This window comes from Manacus candei, unplaced genomic scaffold (genome assembly GCF_025592945.1).
Source record: "Manacus candei isolate 608988 ecotype Guabito, Panama unplaced genomic scaffold, ASM2559294v1 h1tg000043l, whole genome shotgun sequence".
Classification (NCBI taxonomy): Eukaryota; Metazoa; Chordata; class Aves; order Passeriformes; family Pipridae; genus Manacus; species Manacus candei.
The window spans coordinates 14424207-14439044 of record NW_026138091.1 but is presented as its reverse complement, the minus strand read 5'-3'; the positions used below and the strand labels follow the sequence as shown (position 1 = coordinate 14439044).

Here is a 14838-nt window from a genome sequence, read left to right as displayed (position 1 = left end):
AACGGTCATAGAAAAGGCTTTTTTTATTTCAAGTATGATGAATTTTAAGAGACTTCAAAATGTTAAAATTGCAACCCAAAGACAGAAAAAGACACAGCTTATGCAGCTACTCACTATATATATTCATGATACTGGAGACTTTTTTTTAACTTCTTCGCACGAAGAACAAAAATGCAGGCCTACATTGGAGTCTACAGCTACAGAAGAAGCAATGATGTTATACTGCAAGAATCAAACTGGTCAAGTCAAAAGTACAATGTATATCACATTGATTTGCAAGACAGCTAACAGCTGGGGTCTCTTTGGGGGAGTTTACCTTTGCTAGAATTGTATTTACTGCAAGTACTTCAGATCTGCCAAGTAAAATCAAGAAGTACAATTTTCATTTATGCAAAACATGTTTTGCAAGAAAGACATGGTAGAGCTGGAAGCACTTTGGATAGAGTTATTAGCTATTTTACACACTCCTTATTACAAGATGCATACATATGTGAAGTAACTTTAACTTAAAGAATTTATTTTAAAGCACTGAAAAATACCAGAATGAATTACAAACATTTAAATAATAGCTAATTCACTTTCCCTCAAATCTTCTATGACAAGCCAAGCAGTACAAACCACAACCTCTGTACTCAAAATGCACAGAAGGCTTTGGAACAATGAAATGTAGTTGATGGGTTTCAGCAATAGTAGGACTTCACCTTCCAAATATCACATCCATATTAAGCCTGTAGATACATTGTAGGAAATATCAAAAGGACAGGTCTCTTCTAGCAAGTTTTTAAGGAAACTATTCCCATTCTTTCTATAATTGAATCAAAAAGAAGATTTCGGGGTTAATTCAACAAGAATCTTTTTTCGAAATCAACACAATCATTTTTTTCATTCAGGTTTTTTTTTGTTGCTGTTATTTGTTTGTTTTTACTGGATATCCATGGCACTTTCACCTTGAAATGGCCTCAAGTTTCACCAGGGGAGGTTCAGGTCAGACATCAGGAAGAATTTTTTCACTGAAAGGGTTGTTAAGCACTGGAACAGACTGCCCACGGAAGTGTTGGAGTCATCATCCCTGAAGGTGTTCACAAAACAACTGGACATGGCACTTAGTGCTATGATCTAGCTGACAAAGTGGTGATTGGTCAAAGGTTGGACTCTATGATCTTGGAGGTCTTTTCCAATTAAATGATTTTATGATTCTAAGTCTCTTTCAGAGCTCAAAGGGTTACACTACAGTTATACCTCAATACAGTATCAAGCCAGTGACAGAAAAAAGTGTGTTAGGTGAGGAATACCTCGAAAAAAGAAACAACCCACTAAGACAAGACACTGACACTTTCCTAAAGAATGTATTTTCCCATGCATCTCTATTCTTAAGAGCACAGGTTAAAAGTGTAGAGTGAACACTTACCTCATGCAGTTAAACTACCCTTTGTGTGAAAGGCTAATTTCAGAGGTATCTAATTTCTCTACGGAATAATTTCTGCACATACTTAAATAATTCACAAGGAAAATGCACTGCCTACTGAGAGAATGATAACATTTGTTTAGATCAACCAAAAAGCCAGATGTGAGCAACACTGCAACATCAGCCAAAGAAATGGGCTTAGCTAATTTTTCTCGTATCAACAGTATCTTTTTCACTGGTTTGTAAGCTTCTTAATTTTTCTTCTGTGGAAGTGTCAGGGCTACCACAAACTGGCACAGAATCGAGGCAGTTAGTGAGAAACACAGTAATCACTGAACATGATCAGCAATGTAAAAACATGTTTCTATTCTCCTTTTTCCATCCAGTATTAACTTATGTTGAGGAAACACTTCTCACCCAAGGCTCTCCCCTAAGAGAATCCAACTTAGTTCTCGCAGTTACTGTCCCTGGAGTAAGGCTAATTTCTCAGTCTACAAAGCCTTTCAGCAAGTGAATGGGAAGCAGTAGATGGATTAAATTAGAAGACCAGAGTTTACAGTCATTCAACTTCACAAAGTAATTTACTGGCATTCTCTATTTAATTATATCAACACCTCATAACCATCAATGAATTTATCTTTACTGCATTGAGATTAAGCAACTCTATCATAAAGTTCCACAAGAAGTCTACATCTGAGCCAAGAATTATACTTGTAAATTTTAGGAAAGCACTATGTCTACATTATCATCATTCTTTACAATGTTAAGAACAATGAATTTTTCAGCCCCATGAGCCATGACTGATGCCCCCTTCCCCACCTACTTAAGATAAAAAAACAATTTTTGTTTCTCTTATGGCCATTCTTGGCCAGTACATGCCTTCGAATGTGTTCACCCCTGACAGCAGTTTTAATGAACATAAGAAAAACAAGTATTTTTCACCTATATGCCTGACGTGCAAAACCTGCTCCCGCTCTCCAACCCACAATGCCCCCTTGAGGCAAAAGGGAAGGAAAATAAAAAAGTGAGGGGAGAAAAAAAAAAAAAAGATGCTGAACAGTGGGAATGAGCTTTCTACACTAGCAGGGGAAAAAAGAAAATACAAAACCAAACAAAGGCTGTCCACACTTATGACACTCATCTTTCTAGGGGTTTGGTTTTTTTTTTCCTGACCCTTTTTGTGGTAGGAAATTACAATTGCCTTCACCACCATTTACAGCAGTTTCAAGAAGGGCGTAGGGAGGCAAGTTCTGAAATCCTTTCCACGTATACCAAATTCTACATATATACTTGGGTATCTGGTTAAGAAAAAAAATATAAGAAATACTTAATTTTACCTTACAACTCTAAGTAAACTTGCATTTCTATAAGGCAATCATAAGCAGACAAACTAATAACCCTAGAGCAAAAGTATCATTTGGGAAAATAAATCTGTAAATCTATTATAAGCTAGTGATCCCTGGAGACATCCAATAGACATGGCCCATGCCTGTTTATTAGAAGTTAAACAAGAAAGTAAAGATTTCTGAGAGGCTTTCAGTTTTGTGCCTAAAATCTTGGATTTAGTTTCTTCTCCTTTAAATCAAAAGAAAGAAAGAATTGTGACTTATCTATTATATCCAATACGCTTTTTGTATTTTTGTATCATCAAAGTTCAAAAAATTTCAGAAGACAGTAATTTGCACTAGGTTAATAATTACCTATAAGAAAGATACTCAAGAACAACATGGATTTTTCTTAATATACTGTACCATCTTCCACTAGCAGGCACATACAAAAGAGAATGAGAACAAATTATATTCAGATAGTACTAATGTTCAGGATTTTAATATTGCTCTCCTTACTACAACTATATAAAACTTGCTGCATAAAGGTTACCTCTAACACATCTTCCAACTCTTAAACACATTAGAAAACACCCTTATTACATTGTACATTTAACCACAACACAAGAAAAGGTTAGCTCCCAATAATAACCTTATAAAGAAAGTACAGTATCAGTTAAATGGATTTTAAGTAAGGGTCCAAGATCATATTAGGCAGCAATTATAAGCTCCAAATTGTATTTCATATCTTCAGCAAGAGGTAGCTCAAGTCTTGCTGAGTCAAATCTCTGCTATAAAACCTCTTGCCATGCTTTAAATGCTGCAAGCAGCTGAACCCTGAGGGGTTAAAGTAATGCTAAAGGTAAAGGCTTAAAGAGTTGACCAGATATGTCACGGCCATAGATCTCAGCATGTCAGTCATAGGCAAATATACCGAACCGTGCTTGCCAGTGAAGGTTATGAGTAACAGACCGAGTTCATCAGCTGTTGCAGAGCCTACCAGAGGTGCAGCAGGGAAAAACATTGGTTTCACTGTGCCTACACCGATCTCGGCAGTAAAGGTGACACTGGACAAGGACTCAGTATTTCCAAGTGCCAAAGAAAAGTAAACATATTAAAAGTGTTTCTTCCAAACAACACCTCCTAACAAAGAGGCCCCCAAAGTGTCAGGAGAAAAAAGAGCCCATCCCAATCAGTAGGGCTCAGGGAAGTAGCAATCTCTTACCACAGCCCCCAGTCTTAGCAAAGCAGCCTGACCGAAAGCATCACCTACACCCACCACCAGCCACTGCTCTCTGCAGCCAGGTTGCCAGCACTTACCTCACCACCTTGGTCCCCCCAGCCCACAGAGAAGCAGGGGGACCCCTGGGATGTCCCTGCTGGAGGAGGTCTCCAGTTCACTTCCTCCCAAGCACACGGTGTGATGCTTGGGTCTGTGTCTTGTTTTGCTACCACAGCATTCCAGGCTGTGTCAGTTTGGATTGCAACATAAATATTGTGCAACTGCGGACTCCTTAGTTCCAATTATGGTAATATCGCAGGTGACAGTGAGAAAGATATTTTTAATAATCTCTGGTCACATTATGCTCTGACTCATCATCTGCATATTAGATGAAGAGAAATTCAGTTAAAGGAAATTTTGTTGATAAGTGAATTTGAAGCAAAACTGTACGCCTAGCACTGACTTGAAAAAAAATGGTGTCTTCCCCATTCTGATAGCAATTCAGTGTTAGCAACAAAGACCTAAATGTCAGTCACTGGGTATAGAAGAGTATTCATAAAATTATTTTTAAAAGATACATAAGTAAAATTAGAGCTTTGGATATTATTGATTCACAAAATGTGCAGGCACCTATGTATAATAAGGCTAATAGTTTCAGTTTAAAATTTCATTCCAGTTACAGAAGACAGGCACTGAAACATAGATTAAAAATAGCACCTTAGTTAAGTCCAGGACAGTAGGTTCCATTTTTACGCATAATCAAATAATATAAATGTATTCTTCTACTGAGTCACACAAAGATTTAAAATGCAAGTGCTCAGCCTGCAACTCAGTAGGACCAGTCAAGTATATGGTTTTCTCCATCTGCCACCTTTCTCAGGCTTTGCAGGGACAATCAAATCATAAGGGGGAGGAAGAGTCTCAAGAAGTGAGAGGAATGTCCAACCAATAGCCATACCCTTTCTAGACAAACATGTAGTGAATTACTGGTGTTCACACATACCTGGTTGCCATGCCTGGTTGATTGGGCTGGACACCACTGATTTAAAACAAGTGTTCATCTTTTTAGGAATGTCTTATTTACGTCTTTGGATCCTCCCAAATTATGTACCTGACTGATGTACTTTTTAAGATCCACTTAGTGAATAAATGAAAGTGAACCCCTCAAAATATTTAAATGTTACGAAAAAGTCATTTTGAATATAGATTTTTTCATCTTCGTGGTGAGTTGTTTCAGGGCCTACGAAAACGTTGGTATTAGAACCTGTATTGAAACAAAAACTGAAAAAACATAGCTTTGTTTTAAATATGCACAAGCAGTCCATCACTAGTCGCACTCTAGGTGGCCCTGAAGAACAGCTAAGCAACCGGTAACTCCTCAACCTCAGAAACCTGTTTTGCACAGGGACATACAAACTCATGTAAAGCATCAACCAACCTTGGTGCCTAAGCCAAAAAAGGGAATCTTCAAATCAGCTTCAGAAAACTTGAGATTAGGGCTGAAGGTCTTGGATTTTTCAACACAAATATATGACCATTGTCTCAAGCATGTCCTCTCCTGAAGCCTGACACTGGTCAAGACACAAGCAGGGCACCTGCATGCCACAGGAGCTGGGAAGCTCCATCTGAGTAGAGTCCTGACAGGTGGCAAGCTGTCACCAGCAGATAGAGCCACTCCATCACTCACCACTCTAGACCCCACTGCCAGTCCAGGCACCCCTAGACCCCACAACCACTTCAGGGGACAACCTGAAACTGGAGCACAGCAAGACACCAATGTTGCAAGCCATGCATAGTCTGGAAACAAATGCAAACCTAGTCTGAAAGCATACTTCCCTCATTTTTTGGAGAAAGACTTTGAAAGGCCACGTTTTCCCATCACAACCCTTTAAACACCTTTTTTATGTTGTAAAACACTCATCAGCATGGTCACCTTCTGTCTGGAGAACCACATTCCTCAAACACTGTTTCTAGGCATTCACTGTTATAGCCAAAGACAGACTGCACTCTTCTTAAGAGTGTTTTCTGTCCCATAACCTGAGATGCAGTAAATGCATGCAGATACATCTATTTTCTTTCTGAAGGCCCTGGTCTCCTTCCTGAAAAGCTGTGGATGAAGAAAGGAGCCCTGAGATGTTGTGCAGACACATGTGCAGGCACAGACACAAACCTACACCACTTCCAAAGCTACATGGTTTCACAGAAGAGACATTGGATTGATCATCAACTTCTTCACCTAGCACTGTCCTGAAGCTATACACAAATGTTTTGGCAGTTCTACCATTCTTCTGGCTTCTCTGTGATTCGAGGGCATGATCTGACTCTCAGATACAAAACCAAAAAAACCCAATAAAGAAACCTCAACCAATATTTTTAAAAGGTTTCCATATTGTAAGTCACAAAATTTACATTTCTGCTTACTCAAGTATACTTCACACCCTTTCCTGGTTGATAATAAAGTGAAGCCCAAGAACAGATCTAGAACATCCAATGCTAAGCACACCTTTAACTCTTTTACAAGATGTCAATCACTTAAAATAGAATTAAATACAAAATTTTTCTGTCACAATACACTTAATTCTTCTTCTTAAGCAAAAGAATGTGTGAGGAGTTACTGATACTATGTGCAACTTCTTCTGTATATTCAATATAGTTATCTGTTGAATCACTGACCATACGTATTCCTCAATGTCCAGCTGAACAGTTATTGTGTACTGAGAACAACTGACAAGCATCATCACAACATTAAAAGTAATTTAAATGCATTCAAGGCTGGTAATAAATGGGTCTGAATGAATTTCTGCACAAAGGCATAATGATTTTTAGCAAAGTTCCATCCTAATATTTTTACAGGTTTAGCACTCATACATTCCACTAATTGACTTTTTATGATGAATGATTTTTGCCACATATCAAGGAGTCCTCAGCACCCTTTCTCTTATATTTGCCCTGCTCTATACATAACATTATTTATTCCTTATTGAAGATGTTATTCTACAAAAATGAAAATGTTGACACAATTGAAAAACACAACAGTTCGGCAAATACGTGTATCTCTGCAGTCTGTGCACACCTGACTGCATTAGGTTTTCGTGTTTTCATTTTTAGGTCATGAGAATACTGTAAGTACTGCAATAAAACCACAATCCTGTTTGTGTTCTTTCACAGAGAAGTGCCTTGAATCATAAATATTTCAATTACTCTGTTTTAGACTCTAAAAGACACTAGTCTCTGTTTTCTAGACAGTTCTCTTCCCTCTTTATCTTCAAAAGACCTCTCTCCCTCCTCTGTCACACTAAGAAGATTATACTTTTCTTCAGTAAGTAAAAATCAACTTTCAATGTAACAACTAACAAATAAAGACACACATTGGAATTAACAAGATCTAATATTTAAAAAATAGCAGCCTCAATTGGGGCCAGTGTAACCGGGTGTAACTCTTGTGCCTGTCAGAGCTGTGTCTGACATGTGTGTAACACTGACATGCAAAAAGTTCATTATTTCTTCCCACAGAAGAAGTGAAGGTGAAAAAATTTTTTTTCTATATTGGGCACCAGATGAAAATCACATTGCTCTTTCTTCTGAGAACCTGAGCCCCTATTTTCTGAGCAGCTGCCCACCTCCTGGCAGTGCTACCTGCACTTTTGCTGGCTCCTGGCCAGCCACATGTTTTCTCTGGCCTTTTTCCACAGCACTCCCCAATTCTCCATTGTTTTTGTGTGTTGTCCCTCTCCTTTGCAAAGCCTTGCGTGGCTTCCCACCACTAACCCTTAAAATTTCCTCTATATTATTTGTACATTGTAAAACTTGACAGTTTCTGATCTAATTTCCAAGTAGTTAAACGTCGGCTACAGGTTTTATTACACAGGTATTACCCCCCACTTGTTTTACTGGGGGCAATACAATTCCAGGAGAACAATATGCCTCCTCAACATCAACAGTAAGACTTAAAAAGAAAAAAAATCAACAATGTAATTGTGACTAAGTCTTTTACAAGACTTAGCACCAACAACATGGCAAAGTTTAAATGGTGTTTAGAGATTTCACCTCATTTAAATTTTCTTCACCATTCCTGAGCAAATTCAACATCAACATCTGATAGATACTTAAAGTATTACACTTGACATAGCTTGGCAACTCTGAGACTGTTTATCTAAACACAAGTTCCTTAATTTTTCAGACTGAATTATCCGATCTGGTCCTATTGGACAAGCAATGTAATAAGCTAATATTGCACAGCCATTCTCCTTCCTTTTCTGAAAGGACAGATCCCAAAAATCAAGGTGGCTATATCCATCAAGATCAGACTGCTGTAACATACAGATACATCAAAAATTTAATTAGTCAAATTATGTATACATAGTTTCAAATTACATAAAATAATTATTATTTCAATAATATATAACATGTTGGTTTAGGTGGAATACAGAAACTGAATATGGAATAAATCAGAATTTGGATTTACTTAGGAGACAAATTCGGATCAAAGTTGCAAAATACACCTTATGTTGAGAAGGAAAAAAAAATTATTTTACCAAGATCATCAACTGAACTTCAATCTTAAAAGATATAGGATTTTCTTTGTAACAACATAACAATGTAAATACTTATTCAATGAAATAATGTGCTTAGAAAACCCCAACAACTTTCTAGTTATATATATCGATGTACCCTCTAGCCTCAAAACACCACTCTTCAAACAAATTTCTAGTTTTGGGCCCAACGGTAAAGAGTATCTCCCATCAGGACAAGGTTCACACAGGCCCGCAGGAATCTCAGCCATCCTCACAACATCCTGGAGGCAAACTAGCTGAAACAAGACTGAGATCAGCACCTAACAGAAATACTTAATATGATGCAATTTGCAACTGTGGTCTGATGCACTGCAGAGATCCAAAGAACCAGCTCACTCAGCAAAGGACTTACAGTTTGTCCGTGTGGACCCTGTAACCACCAATGGGCTGGCAACTTCTCAAAACGGACACCCCACCACCCACTTTCAGCACCTGATGCCCATAGGAAGGAGGGAGAAGACTGAAGCTCCTTGGTAAGGAGCAAGCTCTAGAGGTAAGTCAAAAGCCAGCCTGTGAACCTCAAAGAGGGCTTGGGTTGTATGACGGAGGTCTGTAGTCACTCCTTCCACCCCAGAATGGCCATCACATAGCAGCAAGCAGGTGGAGGGATGGGCAGGGCAGAAAATCTCCCTTCTGCACTTTGAATGAAGGTGCTGCCTGTCCCTTAAAGCTGTCTGCTTATTGTTCCTCAGCCTGATAAGTTAGAAAGTCATCAGTGCTACCTATAGCAAAGCCCTCTGCCACCCAGCAGAAGAGACACCCACACTCAGGGCACACAAAGGGTACAGTCCACTGTACCCAAGGGAATAGGCTCTGCCCTCAGCAGCCAGCCTGACTAACACATATAGTTAAATCAGAAACAAACTGCAGCAAAACCCTTTCCAGCTATAGATGTGTGATGACTATTTGCAGGGAAAAGGAATAACTAATTAACCAAACAAAAAGTTAAAACTACAATGTTCTTATTCCCTCTCCTCAACAAACTCTACAAATTATTAAAAAGACTTAAGATAGCAAATAGCATAAGACAATGTGCTCAATATTTGAATTTTATTTTTCTTAGACTGGGAACCAAAATCCTGATATTAAATACAATTCCACACATAACTCACTCCTCAGAGTTCAAGTGCTACTTTCTAACACCATCCCAAACTACACTTTTGGTGAACCAATAAACATCATAGCAACTGTTCATTAAAGAGATTATTTTCAGCTACTTCAGTGATGACAGCATAGGCAAGCTATTGCTGGCACTTTCAAATCCAGCTTTCTGACATAAAACATCATCTTGCCCTTAAAACGCAAACCTATCAGAAATAGGATTAAAAAAAAAAAGCAGTAAAGCTGAAACAGATGCAAATCTTGCAACAAAGGATAGATCTCTCTTATAATTTGCAGTAAACATTTTGAAAGATTTTTGCAAGTAGTAAGTTTGATTAAACTACTGAAAGCTTCAGAAAGGAGAAAAAAAGATCATCAGTGTTAAATAATATCTGTTGGACTGCTCCTTGTTTTCAGGCTGATCTAGAAGTTTTGAAATTTAAGTTTAAAGCTACCCCTGGTAATTATTACAATAACTGTGCTCATTCTGTGAAAGAACAAATGTGGAAGAAAACCTTTAAACAACTAACAATGAACTATACAACTGCAGTTTTAAGATTAACTTAAAGAGGTTAGTTTATTACAGCTAAGCTTTTCTATAATTTCATCTTTTTTATTCTGTTTTTCTGGTCTCACTATTTTACATATATGATCAAAAAAGATTTCAAGTCAAAACAGGGCAGGGAACAGGAATCTAAATGACAAATATTCCTTCTAACAAGGATTAGTTGAGAGGTATGCTACAGTGGCTGTGAAAAAAAATAGATAATTTGCATTACTTCTAGACTTACTAGCTGTCACAAAATTTAAAAAGAGTTATCAGTCCCAGTGTACAAAAAAATATTATTTTGTAACAAAGTTGATAGCATTTTTCAGTTTGATCATGATTTGCAGTTTTCTTCAGTCAAAATCATTCCATGCGTACTTTTCAGTGACCTATGTCCTAAACCATTTTCAATTCCTATGAGCAAGTGACCTCTTCACGATCTCACTCACAAAGAAAAAACATGATGACTCCCATTAACCATTCATTTTCAACCACCATCAGAATTTAATTTCTCCAAAATAAACCTGGTAAATATAGAAATGGAACAAAAGAGTACTCAGTGTTCAAGAAAAATTAATTAATCACTCTATCAGAGAGATAGATAAATACCAGCCCTCACATTTCAATGATGAAAAACAAAGAGGTTAAGTGACATTTTCAATGACACATAGCAAAACACTGCCACAACATGGATCACATCTCAGAAGTTTTCTATTGTTTTCAGCCCACTAGCCTTGAATAACTCCTGTGCATGCAATGCTGAATCAGGTATATTCATCAGAACACAAAAAGCTTATTCTAGCTCACATAAATCAGTCCAAAAAAAAAATTCTTATACTACAGTATTTTTTTTTAAATACATTCGAGTCCAATAAGAACTTCTCCAAAAAATATAATGGAGTCTGACAGGAATATTTCTAAGTAAATACACATTTAATTTTAAAATATTGGTTCCAACAAGTTCTTTTACAGAAAGCATTTAAAAAATGTATAAGCAACAGATGATTACTGAAAAAAAAGACCAACAAATAGTCACTTCAAAAACCTATGAAGCTATTCACCTGACTATTGTATAAACCCTAGTGAAACTTTAATATAGTACCATGTATACACTGATTAAAATGTCCTGAGCTTGATATACTTCTTTTACTCTTCCTCACATTAAAAAACCTCTAATGTAGTTGTTCCCTATAGACTCTCTTTGGTCATTTTACAGGTATCTTCACTAAACAGAAAGCTACAAAACCTGTAGGCTTTTTCCGTCTCTCAAATGTTATAAACACTGCACTGTAGCGAAGATCTTGTGACACAACGAACCGATCACTGTGGTTAAACTAAAAACAAAGAAATACACAAATATTTATACAATTGATTCTGCTTAACCGCCCTAGTAAGGTTACTTTTAAACCTTAAAGCCTACACCAACAAGGCCTCACATGAAGCAGTGTGTTTCATGTGTTACACATTAACAGAATAAATTAAGATGTCTAATTATATGACTTTTGTATGTCACTAAGTTACCTATCAATGGGCATGAAGGTTACTATATGTATTTTGGAAATGCTACATTTGAAACACTCTTTCCTTTCCCTCAACCGTTCTGAAATCTACTATTCTGAGTACCTAAGTGAATGATTTAAGTATACAAAAATGCTACAGAACACTACCACTTTGTAAGAAGCACAGCAAATTACTACAAAATAGGGGTCTTTTAAGTATTACATTTACATTACAAATTATTATAGTCAGGAAAAAAACTTAGATTAAAAAACTACTGATTTGAACATATCTCAAAAGGATTTAGTGTAGCATTAGAGAAACCAATTTAATAATTAATCATATTTTCTTTAGAGTAATATTACTAGCAGTAGCGTTCTTCCTTAATGGTTTTAAATTACTTAGCATGCAGAAGAAAAAATTTAAACCTGTCAAAATCTCTTAAAACTTTGTCTCTGACTTCTTTCCCACCCCCCTCCTGAAATTAACATGCCGATATAGACACCAGGCGCAACTTCCAAGTCCCACATTTGTAACAAAATTTCCAAGGGCCTGGCGCAAGCCCGTGGAGTCAATGGAGCGATTCCTACTGATGTCAATGGAAAGATTCCCACTCACTAGAATGAGTTTGGATAGGGGTTTTAATGCACGGAAAAGATCAGGGGAAATCCTCTTTGGAAGGGAAACTTCTGTGTTTCTTTCGGTAAGTAAGTACATACAAAAGCAAGACTTCTTAAAAGTAGAAGTGGTTCCCTGGTAGAGGGTGCTGTCTGTTTTTCCATCTGCAGCTCTACACTCTTTACTAACAGAGGACAATACCATAAATTTGGAGTGGTTACTTCTGAGATTATTTTTCCAGGAGAATATACCAGCAGTCTGCTTTCTGTCTGGACTACTCCCACAAACCTCAGATGAATGTTTTCTTGCCTGCCCACAGCCCGGGCTTTTCCCCTCTCCGGGAGCTCCATCCCGGGACCTTACCAGCGCTCACAAGTGTTCTCGGCCGGAGGCTACGCTGGGACACAGGCCCGCCGAACCTGGCATGAGCCGAACTGCGGGAAAGAGCAAGAGCGGCTCACCGGCTGCCTTTACCTTGGCCGTGCAGGCTTCGACGGGCGGCACAGGCTTCCCGGCAGACTACGGGAGGCCAAGAGCGCTGCAACCCGCGCACCCGTGCTCGAAGCGGCACAACGCGGACCAGAGGCGCCGGCGCTCGCCCTCCCTCGCGTGGCTGCCCTGGCATTCCCGATGGCATGGCAAAGCCTATCCCGCTCCATAGCTGGGGCCGTCGCCGCTCCCTTCTCCTCAAAATCAATCACACTTCCCAAACTTTCCAACTCCCGCAGACCTTTTCAATTTCAAGAGCCAATTTTAAGGGAAGGCCCCTACGTACCAGGCACGGAGGCCACCTCCGGAACCCCGCAGCTCCAACATCGTTATTTATTAATTCTTGGGTTTAGGCAATTTTTGTCTTGGGTAGAGGGACGAGACTGTTCCCTGCGCAGCCCAAACAGCGCCGGGGGGCACCGCGACACCAGGGGCACCTAGTCGCCTCTGCGCTTCCCCTCCCACGCCAGCGGGGGCGCCCCGGGGCTGCACAGCGCGGGGCGCCCCGAGGGGGCGGCGGCAGCAGCCCCTCCGCACGGGCGGGCGGGCGGAGAGGCGGGGGCTGGGGTGCGCCTCTCCCTCCGGCGGGCAGGCAGCACACAAAGGAGAAACGTGACACGTTTCTTCACCCGGGCTGTCGGCTGGGGAGGTCTCGGGGAAAAACAAAACAACAAAAAAAAAAAAAGAAAAAAAATAAAAAGAGGGGAAAGAAAAAAACCCACACCACACAAACGGGGAGAGGAGCCGCGGGCAGCCGAGCCTCCCGCACAAGCTCCCTCGCAGCCTGGCCCCGAGCCCTCTCCGCCTCGCACTTCTGTTCCGTGCGGAGAGGCTACAGGTTGTTTGTTTTTAATTACAAGGGGGGCGGGAGGGTCCGCGGCGCTGCGCGGAGGAAGGTCGGCCCCGCCGACCCGTTGCCACCCCGGGTGGTTTGGGGGGAGCTTCCGCCCCGCTCCCACCGCCGGCCCGGCCCGCCGGGTAAGGCGGGCACGGCCCCAACTCCGGCCGGGGTACCGGCAGCCGCCGGATGCGCCCCACGCCCCCCACCCGCCGTGTATATTTGGGAGCGGAGCCACCGGGTGCCCAGAGACCTGACACATGTCACTGCTGCGGCCGCGCCGGCCGCTGCCAAACTTTCCCGCGGCGGCAAGTCAGTGAGCGGCAGCGGAGCGGGGGGGGTAGCGGGTGGAAGTAGCAAGTCGCACCGGGGAGCGGCGGGAGGAGGGGACGGGTGTGCGGGGCGGGAGGGGGGGGGATGGGGGGTAGCACTTACCGGGAGCAGACACCGTGCAGGGCGTCCCGGCGAGCTGACACCGAGAAAAAGGGCGAGCGGAACCGCGCTCAGCCGCGCACATGCAGAGTCCCTGCGGGCGGAGCCGCCGCGCGGGCCGGGGGCGCGGGGGCGGGCGGGCGGCGCGGGGCCCTCCGCGGGCGCGGAGCAGCGGCGGAGCCTCGCGCCCTCCCGCCGGCTGGTGCTGCCTGGCGCTGGCGGTGCCGCGCTCCCTCCCCCGGCGTGCGGGTCCGGCCGTGTGCGGAGTGTGCCGCCTGTGTGTATGTGTTTTGTTGGGAATGCAAAAAAAAAAAGAAGACGGGGGGGGGGAAGAAAACCCCGCCGCTGCACACACCGGCTGCTTTGGCGAGAGGGGAGTACGGAGAGAGCCCTCCCTCACATGATCGCAGAGTGGCCTGCACAGAAGTGCTAATAACGCGGGGGGTGTGGGGGGGGAAGCAGCGGAGGGGGAATGGCAACAAAAAAAAAGTGAGGCGGGATGCACAGGGCCGTGCCCCGCTCCGCCCGCGCCTCCCCCGGCCGGTCCCCGGCGGAGCAGGAGCTTGGGTCGCGGCGGACGGCAGCTCCACCTGCTATGTAAACAAACCGTCGGGGAAGTTGTTTGCTGGCGGCGGCTGCCCCTTCCCGCCCCCTATCCCCTCCTGCCGCCCCGCTCCGCCGGCTCCGTTAGACACAACGAGTTTAGCAGACGGGTGGAAAACAAAGCCGTGTGTTGTGCTGGCAGTGCCGGCCGGCTGCAGCTTGCTGGCAGCCCCCGAGGTGCCGCGGC

At 41.9% G+C, this 14838-nt stretch overlaps 1 protein-coding gene across 12 annotated transcripts in view; it reads right to left on the bottom strand.

Moving 5' to 3' along the window:
• FOXP2 (forkhead box P2) overlaps nucleotides 1-14488 on the bottom strand; it is a 407244-nt gene extending 392756 nt beyond the window's left edge. For 4 of the 12 annotated variants that reach the window (XM_051795473.1, XM_051795474.1, XM_051795477.1 and 1 more), the window contains exon 1: nucleotides 14052-14479. The gene's annotated coding sequence lies outside the window, so the exon portion shown is untranslated. Of the gene's footprint in view, nucleotides 1-12652; nucleotides 12962-14051 lie in introns of those variants that run through there. The other 8 variants (XM_051795484.1, XM_051795466.1, XM_051795476.1 and 5 more) reach the window with 6 other exon arrangements.
• Between the last annotated feature and the right edge of the window lie 350 nt (nucleotides 14489-14838).